Source organism: Pteropus medius, unplaced genomic scaffold (assembly GCF_902729225.1).
Source record: "Pteropus medius unplaced genomic scaffold, Ma_sr-lr_union100, whole genome shotgun sequence".
Lineage (NCBI taxonomy): Eukaryota > Metazoa > Chordata > Mammalia > Chiroptera > Pteropodidae > Pteropus > Pteropus medius.
In genome coordinates, this window is record NW_024354911.1 from 4,691,104 (window position 1) to 4,703,957 (window position 12,854).

General features: G+C 34.8%; 2 pseudogenes; both read right to left on the reverse strand.

The window, feature by feature from the left end:
* Positions 1-4,598: 4,598 nt before the first annotated feature.
* LOC120597976 (uncharacterized) lies at positions 4,599-4,714 on the reverse strand (annotated as a pseudogene).
* A 173-nt stretch (positions 4,715-4,887) lies between these two features.
* On the reverse strand, positions 4,888-5,006 carry LOC120597981 (uncharacterized; annotated as a pseudogene).
* Positions 5,007-12,854: the final 7,848 nt, after the last annotated feature.

Below are 12,854 nucleotides of genomic sequence, written 5' to 3' on the forward strand. Positions count from 1 at the left end.
ATATGTGTGTGTTTGTGTAGGTGGGGAAGCTATAGATGTACGCATGAGCTTTTTCTAGATAAATTCTTACAATTCTTTTTCTAGATAATCAACTGGCTCCTGGACAACAAACAAATCCAAACTTACCCCAAAGCTTACTCCTTGCTAACATAGCCAGTGTCCTGTTATGTTATCCCAAAGATCTCCAGTGATTTGAAATAAAAAAGAGAAAAACATGAAGATTCATTCATTTTTTGTCTTGATAGATCAACTTGCTTAAAAATTCTATGAGAGAGAAGGATAAAAAAACTGAGTAGCTGAAGTTACATAATGAATATTAAGTGTCCAATTATAAGATATTCTCCCTTTTATAAATAGATTTATTAATATCACCAAAAGGTACCATATTTGATACTCTAGAAAGCAGTACTGTCCAACAGTAATATAAAGTGAGCCATATTCATAATTTAAATTCTTCTAGTAGCCTCATTAAAAAAGTAAAAAGAAACAGGAGAAATTAATTTAATGCTATAATTTTAACCCAATATATAAAGTTTTATCATTTCGAATGCTATTAATATAAAACTTATTAACAAGATATTTCATATATTTTTTTCATACTAAGTCTCATATATCTTATGTGTATTTTATGCTTACAGCATATCTCAATTAGGACTGGCCTTAATTCAGGAGCTCAATAGACACATGTGATGGGTGGCTACTATATTAGAGAATGCAGCTTTAGAGATTCTTAAGTAATCTAACTTCTCCAAGGTGTCTTAACTCAGGGCTTAAGAAATCTAGACTTGCTTTTCTCAGGCTTTTTTTTTTGACAAGTCCATGCACCGTTCTAGTGGGACAAGGGCAGCAATAGATTGAGAAGAAAAAGGAGGAAGGAGATACTAAAACCAATCCATCCAATCCCCTAGTGATATTCTGGTGTCAACCTCAAACTCTCTGGTGAAGACCTGCTGTCACAGGCGCAACTCATCTGTGAAGTTACATAATGAACCATTCCAGTGGCTCTGTAGCATTGTTCTTAGCTGGTTCTCAGGATATGTCTAGTTCATGTTCCCTGCTGTTTACCTATAAAGGTCCTTAAGAATTAATAGCTCTATAGAAGACTAGATCTGAAAGGAACTTTACAGGTCCTTTGGTTCAACCTCCTCATTTTACAGTTGAGGACAGTGAGACTTAGAATGTCAAAATAATTGCCAGAGGGCCCATAGCTGGTTAGAAGCAAAGCCTCTCTTAGCCTTGAGAAACCCGGGCTGATGTCTTTTCCTCTGTACCAGATAGATATAAGAATGTGGTCAGCTGGAGCAATCCACAGCTAATGTTCCCCAGGGCTTCTCAGGTCCAGTGTATACAGGAAAAGACAAATATTGTCATTAGTTCAGGTTGAATTAATGAATATCAATATCATACCTGTTGAGAAACTCTCAGTATAAAAATCAAGTGCTGGGAACACTGAATATACAGACCAGAGAAGGTAAGCAAATACTAGGAGAAAGAGGCAGTAACGTCCTCCCCTCTCAGTGCCCCCAACTGACCAAAAGTCTGAACAGTTCAAATGAATGACGAGTTGTCAGACTTGTTAAAATAGCAAGACTCACCTACATCCTGCCGACAAGAAATATACTCAAACACAAAGAAAATGTACTCAAATGTAAAGGAATAAGAGGTTACTAAAATCAAGATCTCAAAGAAATATCTGCATCCCCCATGTTCATTACGACATTATTCACAATAATTAAGACATGGAAGCAATCTAAATATCCATGACAGAGAAACAGTTAAGTAAAACGTGGCATATACATACAATGGAATATTATTCATCTTTAAAATAGAAGGAAATTCTGTCATCTGTGACAACATGGATGAAACTGGAAGGCATTATGCTAAGTAAAAGAAGCCAGATACTGAAGGACAAATGCCACATAATATCAACTACATGAGAAATCTAAAACAGTCAAACTCATAGAAGCAGAGAGTACAATGGTGGTTGCCAGAGGCCGGAGGAGGAGGAAACAGGCAGGTATTGGTCAAAGTGTATAAAGTTTCAGTTATACAACATAAATAACTCCTAGAGATCAACCGGGGCAGTATAGAGCCTATAGTTAACAATATTGTATCAAATAGCTGCGAGAATAGATCTTAAGTTAAGTGTTCTTATCACAAAATACTACTACTACTACTACTACTACTACTACTACTACTACTACTACTACGACTACTACTAAAGAGGGCAAGAGGAAACTTCTGGAGGTAATGGGTATACTTAAAGCATAGATTGTGGTGGTGATGGTTTCACGCGTGTCTACTTATCTCCAAACTCATCAAGTTGTATACATTAAATATGTAAAGCTTTTTGTATGTCAATCATATCTCAACAAAATGATTTTTTTTAAAGGTTAAAAATTAAAGAATGGAAGAATACATACCATGCAAACACTAAATATAAGAGTGCTAGTGTGGCTGTATTAATAACAGACAGAGTAGATTTCAAGACAAGGACTATACCAGAGATTAAAAAAGGACATTTTATAATAACATTGGGATTAATTAATCAGAAAAGACATAATTCTAAATGTCTATGCACCTACTGACAGAGTTTCAAAATACATTAGGCAAAACCTGACAGAACTGAAAAGAGAAATAGATAAACCCACTATTATGGTTGGTGATTTAAAAATTCTCCTCTCAGTGACTGATGGAAGAAGTAAACAGAAAATTGTTAAGAATATAGAAGCCCTGAAAGCACAATCAACAACCTTGACCTAAGTAACATTTTAAAAACAATACATCCAACAGCTGCAGAATACACATTCTTTTTTAGTACATATTGAATATTCATCAAGATTGATTAAAACTGAACTATAAAACAAATATTGATATATTTGAAGGGATTGAAATCATGTTCTCTGGTAACCACTAGTCTATAGTCCTGTGGTAACCACTAGTCCACTTAATTATATATTTAAAAAAAAGAAGGTATGTTCTCTGATCACAAAATTAAAATTATAATTTAACAACAAAAACATATTTGGAAAATTCACATATTTGAAAGTTAAACAACATACTTCTAAATAATCTATGGGTAAAAGGAGAAATCATAGAGAAAGTTAGAAAAAATTTTAACTAAATGAAAATGAAAACATATTTCATTTTGTGGGATGTCACTAAATCAGTTCTTACAAGACAATTACAGCTTAAATGCTTATATTGGAAAAGAAAGGTGTAAAATGATCTAAGCTTTCATTTAAAAGCAAGAAAAAGAATAAATTAAATTCAAAGTGAGTAGAAGAAAGGAAATAATATAAAGTGGAATTTCTTTTTAAGTTTATTGGGGTAATGTCAGTTAATACGATTATATAATTTTCAGGTGTACATTATAATTTGACATCTGTATATTTTATTGTGTGATTATTACCCAAAGTCCAGTTTCCTTCAGCTACCATATAATTGATCCCCTTTACCCATCTCACCCTCTCCCTACTCCCTATATTTGACCCCCTTTACCCCATCTACCTCCCCCATCCCCTAACCTCTCGTAACCACTAGTCCATTGTCCAAGTCCCTGAGTCTCTGGCCTGCTCATTTGCTGCTTTTAGGTTTATATCCCACATATAAGTGATATCATGTGATTTTCAACTTTTTCTGCCTGGCTTATTTTGCTTAGCATGATTATCTTGAGGTCCATCTATGTTGATGCAAATGGCAGTATTTCATCTCTTCTTATGGCTGAGTAATATTCAATTGTATATATGCACCACAGCTTCTTTAGCCAATCATCTATCATAGGACACTTCGGTTGCTTCCATGTCTTGACCATTCCACTTTATATTATAAAATTCCACTTTATATTATTTCCTTTCTTCTACTCACTTTGAATAGCGCTGCTATGAACATCGATGTGCAAATATCTTTTCAGATATGGGTTTTCAAGTCTTTGGGGTAAATACCCAGTAGTGAAATTGCTGGATCATATTCTTAGTTTTTTGAGAAAATTCCATACTGTTTTTCATAGTGGCTGTACCAATTTACAGTCCTACCAGCAGTGAATGAGAGTTCCTTTTTCTCCTTATCCTCTCCAACATTTGTTATTACTTGTCCTGTTGATTATAACTATTCTAACAGGTGTGAGATGGTATCTCTTTGTGGATTTGATTGCAATTCCCTAATAGCTAGTGATGATGGGCAGTTTTTCATGTGTTTGTTGGCCATTTGTATGTTCTCTAGGGAGAAGTGTCTGTTCAGATCCTCTGCCAATTTTTTGATTAGATTGTTTGTTTTTATGTTGTTATTGAGTCATATGAGTTCTTTGTATATTTTGGATATTAGGCCATTAACAGAAGTGTGGCTTGCTAATATATTTTCCCATTGAGAAGGTTATCTCTTTATCTTGTTGACGATTGATTTCTTTTGCTGAGCAAAAGCTATTTAGTTCGATGTAGTCCCATTCATTTATTTTTGCTTTTACTTTATTTGCCTTCGAGGACAAATTCATAAAATCCTCTTAAAGTCCATGGTTCTTGAGTTTCGTTCCTATGTTTATTATTATTATTATTATTATTTATTATTATTATTATTATTATTATTATTATTATTATTATTTATGCCTACAGCACCTGGTCTTCCTAGGTGGTCTCCCATCCAAATACTAACCAGGCCCGACCCTGCTTAGTTTCTGAGATCAGACATTGGGCTTGTTCAGGGTGGAATGGCCATAGACCATGGATCATGGCTCCACTGGGGCATAAACCCAGGACCTTCTGCATGTAAAGCAGACATGCTAATCACTATAATATGGAAGCACATCCTTTTTTTTTTTTTCTAGACGAGGCAACCCTTGGTTGATCTCACAGATTGCAAGGACCTTGTCAGCTTTCAATCCCTTATTTTTTACGCCTACAGCACCTGGTCTTCCTAGGTGGTCTCCCATCTAAGTACTAACCAGGCCCTACCATGCTTGGCTTCTGAGATCAGACGGGATCGGGCTTGTTCAGGATGGCATGGCTGTAGGCCCTATGTTTTCTGGTATGCACTTTATTATTTCAGGTCTTATATTCAGGTCCTTAATCCATTCTGAGTTAATTTTGTTGTGTAGTAATAGATAACAGTCTAATTTCATTCTTTTACAAGTGGCCTTTTAATTTTCCCAGCACCATTTATTTAAGAGGCTTTTCTTTCTCCACTGTATGTTTTTGGCTTTAGTGTCATAAATAATTTGCCCATATAAATATGGGCTTACTTCTAGACTCTTAATTTTGTTCCACTGGTCAGTGTGTCTGTTTTGCTGCCAATATCATGCCGCTTTGATTATTGTCACTTTGTAGTATAATTTGAAGTTGGGCAGGGTGATGCCTTCAGCCTCATCCTTTTGTCTCAAGATCGCTTTGGCAATTTAGGGTCTTTTGTGCTTCCATACAAATCGGATGATTTTTTGTTCTATTTCTTTAAAATATGCTGATGAGATTTTCATGGGATTGCATTAAATCTGTATAATGCTTTAGATAATATGGTCATTTTAACGATGTTGATTCTTCCAATCCAACAACACAGAATATTTCCATTTCTTGGTATCTTCTTCGATTTCCTTTAGTAGGGTCTTGTAGTTTTCATTATATAAGTCTTTCGCATATTTCGTTAAATTTATTGCTAGGTATTTTATTCTTTTTGTTGCAATTGCAAAAGAAATTATTTTTTCCACTTCTTTTTCTGACATTTCATTATTAGAGTATAGGAACACTATGGATTTTTGAACTTAGATTTTGTATCCAGAGACTTTACTGTATTTGCTTATTGTTTCTAGTAGTGTTCATGTGGAGTCTTTAGAGTTTTCTATATAGAGAATTATGTCATCCACAAATAGTGACAGTTTGACTTCTTTGTTTCCTATTTGGGTGACTTTTATATCTTTCTCTTGCCTGATTGCACTCGCGAGGACCTCCAATATTATATTGAATAACAGTGGCGATAGTGGACAGCCTTGTCTTGTTTCTGATCTTAGAGGGAAGGTTTTTAGTTTTTCACCATTAAGTATAATGTTAGCTGAGGGCTTGTCATATATGGCCTTTATTATGCTAAGTTACTTTTTTTCTGTACCGATTTTGTTAAGCGTTTGATCATAAATGAATGCTGCATCTTGTTGGAGGCTTTTTCTGCATCTATTGATATAATCATGTGATCCTTATTTTTTAATTTGTTTATGTGGTGTATCATAATTGATTTGCGTATGTTGAACCATCTTTGTGCCCTTGGGATGAAGCCCACTTGACCATGGTGTATAATCTTTTTAATATGTTGCTGTATTCAGTTCACTAGTATCTTATTTAGGATTTTTGCATCTGTGTTCATGAGAGATATTGGTCTGTAGTTTTTTGTGTGTGTGCATGTTATCTTTACCAGGTTTGATATCAAGGTAATATTGGCCGCATAAGGTGAGTTGGGAAGTATTGCCTCCTTTTTGATTTTTTGGAAGAGTTTGAGGAGAATAGGTATTAAGTCTTCTTTGAATGTTTGGTAGAATTGACTGGTGAAGCCATCTGGTCCTGGACTTTTACTTTTTGGCAGATTTTTGATGATTGTTTCAATTTCCATAATGCCGATCAGTCTTTTTGGATTAATAGATCTTGATTCAGTCTACAAAGATTGTATTTTTCTAAGTGCTGGTCCATGTTTTTCTAGGTTATTAAATTTGGTGTTATATACTTTTTTATAGTATTCTTGCATGATCCTTTGTATTTCTGCGATGTCAGTTGTATTTCCCCCTCTTTCATCCCTGATTTTGTTTATTTGTGTCCTTTTTCTTTTTTCCTTAGTGAGTCCAGCCAGAGGTTCGTCAATTTTATTAACCTTTTCAAAGAACCAACTCTTTGTTGTATTTATTTTTTCTATTTTTTTTTTTTGCTTTCAATTTTATTTTTTTTCTGCTCTAATTTTGATTATTTCTTTCCTTATGCTGACTTTAGGCCTCATTTGTTCTTATTTCCTAGTTTTTTAAAATGAAGCACTAGGTTGTTAATTTGGGTTCGTTCTTGTTTTTGGAGGTAGGCCTGTAATGATATGAACTTTCCTCTTATGACTGCTTTTGTTGTGTCTCAAAAGTTTTGATACATTGTACTATCATCATCATTTGTTTCTATGTATCTCTTGATCTCTCTTTTTATTTCTTCTCTGACCCAGTTATTCTTCAGTAGCATGTTGTTTAATCTCCATGTATTTGCGGTTCTTCCTGCTTTCTTTTGCAGTTGATCTCTAGTTTCAAAGCATTATGATCAGGGAATATGGTTGGTATGATTCCAACACTCTTATATTTGTCGAGGCTATCTCTGTGTCCCAGTATGTGGTCAATCCTTGAGAATGTTCCATGTGCACTAGAGAAGAATGTATAAGCAGTTGTTTTGGGATGGAAGGCTCTGTATATGTCAATTATGTCCAGTTGGTCTAATGTGTCATTTAAGGATGATATTTACTTATTCATTTTCTGTTTGGATGATCTGTCCATATCTGACAGTGTGGCATTTAGGTCCCCTACAACAATAGTGCTTTGGTTTGTTTCTCCCTTTATTCTGTTAGTAATTGCTTTACATATTTTGGGGCTCCCTGATTAGGAGTGTAGATATTAATAATTGTTATGTCTTCTTGGTGCATGCTTCTCTTTATCATTATGAAGTGTTCCTCAGCATCTTTCTTCACCTTTTTTATTTTGAAGTCTATTTCCTCTAATATTAGTACTGCTATTCCCGCATTTCTCTGAATGCAATTTGCTTGAAATATCATTTTCCACATTTTCACTTTGAGTCTATATTTGTCTTTGGAGCTGAGATGTGTCTCCTGGAGGCAGTATATGGTTGGGTTTTGTTTTTTGATCCATTCTGCAACTCTGTGCCTTTTTATTGGTGGATTCAGTCCATTTACATTTAGGGAGATTATTGAAATATGAGGTCTTCTTATAGCCATGTTATCTTTTGCTTTCTGGTAGCTTGGTGTTTCCATTGTTTCCTTGTCCTTGTGTTTCTGTTTTCTTTTTTTGTTTGGCTTTTGTGAGGTTTCCCTCTGGTTCTTCTTGTTTTATGCTATATACTTCAGTTCTGAATCTATGGTGTGTGGCTACCATTACAAATATGAAAAGGAGATATATATATATATATATATATATACACACACACACACACACACACACACACACACGCCACGTGTATATATATATGTATACACGTACACACACACACACACACACACACATATACATATATATAGTCGTCCATTATCTTCTGTATGTGCCTTATTTCCTTTCCCCTTTGTGAACTTGGATCTTTGAATCCTCCTCTTTTCAGTCATTGTTATCTCAATTTGTTTCTATATATGCTGAACATTCATTACTCTCTTGCTACAGAAATTCTCTTCTTATTATTTAAGCTTATAATGTACTGTTCATAGTAAGTGTTGCACTCTTCTGCTTCTATTTGCCTGATAGTCACTTTACTGCTAATTATGTATTTTGTTTTGTTGCTATTTTGTTTTAGGTGAGCTTACCCCTTTCAGAATTTCCTGTAGTGCAAGCCTCATAGTGGAAAATTCTCTCAATTTTTGTATGTCTGAAAAGGTCTTCATTTCTCCTTCATATCTAAAGAAGAGCTTAGCTGGATACATTATTCTAGGCTGGTAGTTCCTTTCACTTAATAGTTTAAATATTTGATTCCATTCCTTTCTGGCTTGTATGGTCTGCGCTGAGAAGTCTGATGCTAATCTAATGGGTTTTCCTTTATGTGTTACCGTTTTCTTCTTCCTGGTTGCCCTGAGAATTCTCTTTGTCATTGATTTTTAATAACTTTAATACGATGTGCTTTGGTGAAGGCCCTTTTGGATTGAGATAATTGGGTGTTCTGTTGACTTCTTGAATTCCAAGGTCCAGCTCATTCCTTAGATTTGGGAAGTTCTCATCCAGTATTTGTCTGAAAATGCTTTCTAGCCCCTGCTTCTTTTCCTCACCTTCAGTAATGCTCATTATTCTTATGTTTCCTCTCCTGATGGTATCAGCTAGTCCTTGTATTTCTCTTTCATTATTTTTCATTCTTCAGTTTCTCTCTTCTTCCTTCTGATGCATTTCTAGATTTCTGTCTTTGATATCACTGATCCTTTCCTCCATTTGTTCAACTCTATTTCCCAAACTTGTTATTCATATTTCAACTCTTTCAGTGTGGTTTTTAACTCCAGAAGTTCTATTTGGTTCTTTTTGGGGGTTTCAAACTTCTTGCTCTGTTCATCTAGCTGCTTTTGAAATTTCTGAAATTATTGATATGACTCATTTTGGAACTCACTGAGTTTTTTTTTTTTTTCAGAAGTACCATCCTGAATTCTCTGTCACTTAAGTCATATATTTCTATGTCTGTAAGCTTGTTTTCTGGATATTTTTCTCTTTCTTTCTTAGCTGCATTGTCACATTGGTTGTTCATGGTGTGTAATGGACTATTTCTCCTCCTGGGCATTAATGGAAGTATATTTTGTTGTTTTTCCAGAAAGAAGATTTATTATATAAAGGTCTCTCTTTAACCTGCTGCAAAGAGGGCACTTTTCTTTTGGTTTCAAGTAGATGGCATCTAAGCCTCTTGGCTCTCTGTTTTATGTAAAGCCTTAGGTCTTTTATTTTCTTGTAGATTTTAATCACACTCACTACTCTCAGTTTCAGTCCCTGTTAGTGTTAAGAACAGTTCCAGTAGTGTTTGCTGAGATTCCCCTGGGGCTCCTCAATGATCGTCTCGGAGGGCATGGTGGGGAGGGACCTTCTGGGTTGGGGGTTGAGGGCTGTGGCTCAGCCTTGGTTTTGACCTCAGTTTTGACCTGCTGTTATGCACAGAGCCCACATTCAGATGTTCTGGTGTGCTGCTTGGGTGTTTTTTGTTCAGTTTTAGATGTTCAGCTTATTGTTGTTTCAAGGGGAGAGATCTGAGGATATCTTTCACTTCATCATGTTTTCCCAAACTCCCAAAGTGGAAATTAATAAAAGAGAAAAGAGAAAAATCAATGAAATAAAAAGTGATTTATTTGATAAGGTTAATAAAATTGATAAACTTCTGGCTAGACTGGTAAAGAGAGAAAACACAATTAACAATATCAGGAATGAATGAGAGAACATTACTACAAAACTTAGAGATAGTAAAAGAATAATAAGATATATAATAAATAATTTTGTAAGAATAAATTTGTTTACCTAAATGAGACAGATTCCTTGAATGACACAAATTACCAAACTGACTGATAAGATAAATAGAAAAATCTAAAAGACCATGTAACTATTGAATATATTGAATTTGTAATTAAAAACCTGAATAAAGAAACCCCTAGATGCAAACAGTTTCATGCATGAATTTTAAAAAACAGTTAAAGGAAAAATACTTTGAATTCAACATAAATTTTTCAGAAAATAGAGAAATAGGAACACTGTCTTACTCATTTTATTCGCATAAAATCAGAATCACCCTGATACCAAAACTAGACAAAGATATTACAAGAAAACTAGAGCAATATTCCTCATGAATATAGGCTAAAAAAATTCTTAACAAAATGTTAACAAATGAAATCCAGAAATACATGGAAAAGATAAGACATCCTTTGCCTGTCTGGGCCTTAGTTCCTTTTCCTGTAAACTAAAGAGGATGAGCTAGAACTAGATAATTTCTTAAGTACCATTTCGGTCTTAAAATTTTATGATTCTTTCAGCTTGGCCTCTGGTCCAGACTCATCTCTTTTAAAGGAACTTAGAGTTGTTGAAATTCCAGCTTCTAGTAGATCGAACTTGAAAAATAAAGTTAGTTTAAATGGGGTATAACAGAGTTTTAATATAAATTTATAAGGCAATTCCTGGTTCCCCTTACGTTACCCCCCTCCCCATTGGCTCAAGTAACGAGAATTCTAGGCCAGAAGAAGAGAAAATGACATTGGGCAGAGGAAGTCTGTAGGGGATGGGCCGTTACATCACACTACGTAAGTAGTTTCCTGCACAATCTGGGGTTTCCCAGGTGCTGATGCAGCCTATGCATTATTCAGAATTGTCAGTGACTCCAAACCAGTGGTACTGTGCCTTGGTGATACTCAATCTGAAAGCCAAACCTGGCAAAAGTAAAGGACACCCACAAAACTCCTTCAACCTCTACTTAGAAAATCAAGGCAGAAAGAAGCCTATGCAAAGAGCACGCCATAAGCTAAATTTCCTTTATTCTAGCGTTGTACATAAGTGTGCAGTTCCAAAACAGGATCGCAAAAACTGGAGATTTAAAAATATAATTATTATATTTGTACTTATTTAAATTGAGGACTAAAGAAATTACAGACAGAAAAATGATAATTTTCTGCAATTAGTTAACAACCTAAAAAATGGAAATACCACTTCTTGTGCATTCTAAAGTGGAATATCATCAAAGGCCACAGAATAGGCTTCTCAGGCAAGGCAGAGCTCGGAAAAAGAGAGAAGAGGATCTTGACAAAACTTAGAAAAACCAGGCTGCATTTCATCAATTCCTTAATGAGGAGGGACGAGAATTAATGAAAAACCCACTTTGCATGTTGTTTCAAGTTTATTGTAGAGATAATCCCAGTTATTTAAAGTACAGTATATTATACATAATTTATTCAATTGTATGGATTCAGTCATTTTCATCTAACCATTTTCGTGTATTTATATAGCCTTGAGTAAAAGAACCACTTCAGATATTCTGAATCTTGGTCAAGTGGACCCCAAATCATGTATTGCAGTCAAGATTTTAGTGCTCTGAAACAGGGGCACAATAAGAACATTTACAGATGGTTTCTGAGCAGGGCTTATTCCTGCCTGGTCTTCTACATGCCACACAAGCATACTTGATAAAAGACAAAAGGCAAAGCAACACTAATGACTTTGGAATCAATGACCTGGACCTTTTTTATTCCATAATGTACAGAATTGGCTCCTAGCCTCCAGGACAGCTCTACTTTGGAGGGACTGAACAAACCAGACCTCTGTTCATGCCATTACCTATTCATGAAATGCTTCCTCTCTCCTTGCCCTCCCACAAGTCCTATAAGTCTTTCTATTCTTAGCTCAAAACAAATGCCCCCTGAAATGCTCTTCATCATGGCATCCTCTCCCTCAGTCATTGGGGGTAATTAATAATTTCTTTTTAGGGCTATTATAACTATCTTGTTTCTTTATTGTTCTAGTTGTCTTTTGTGTGGGGGGGGGTGGATATATTATTTTTTTAAATTTTCTCTGCATCTTTGATGTTCTTTAGATTCACTACTAAATATCTAGGTTTGTAGTGGCCTTTATTAATCCTGTTTGGAACTTGGTGTATTTCTTCAATCTAGGGTCTTATGTTTTTCTTTAGTCTGGAAAATTCTCAGCCATGATCTCTTTGAGTATTTTCTCTCCCTCTTTTGTCTCTTTTTGTATCTTTATTTTATGCTTCTTGAATTTCTAATGGATAGATATTGTACCTGTTCTTTCTATTCTCTGTATCTTAAATGACTTTTTGTATTTCCACCTTATTATTTCACTTTTTATCCCTATTTCATTTACCTCTGTATGTGTAATTTCAATTATTCCTCAGTTCACTAAGTGTCTATAGTTATGTCTAATCAACTATGGATTTAAAAATTTTCAAATACACAGAATTAGATTGATGTTAATCCTTGTTCCATTATATATTTTTACCATTTTTTAGTGTATGGCCCTCTTTTGTTTGTTTACATATGTATTGGTTCATTAATAATATAAACAATGAAGGAACTAGAATGTTAACAATATGTCTACCTATGTGCTTCCTCCCCATCTTGTCCCAACATTTCCTCTCATCCAAAGTAACCACTATCCTGAACTTTGTTATTATTATTCC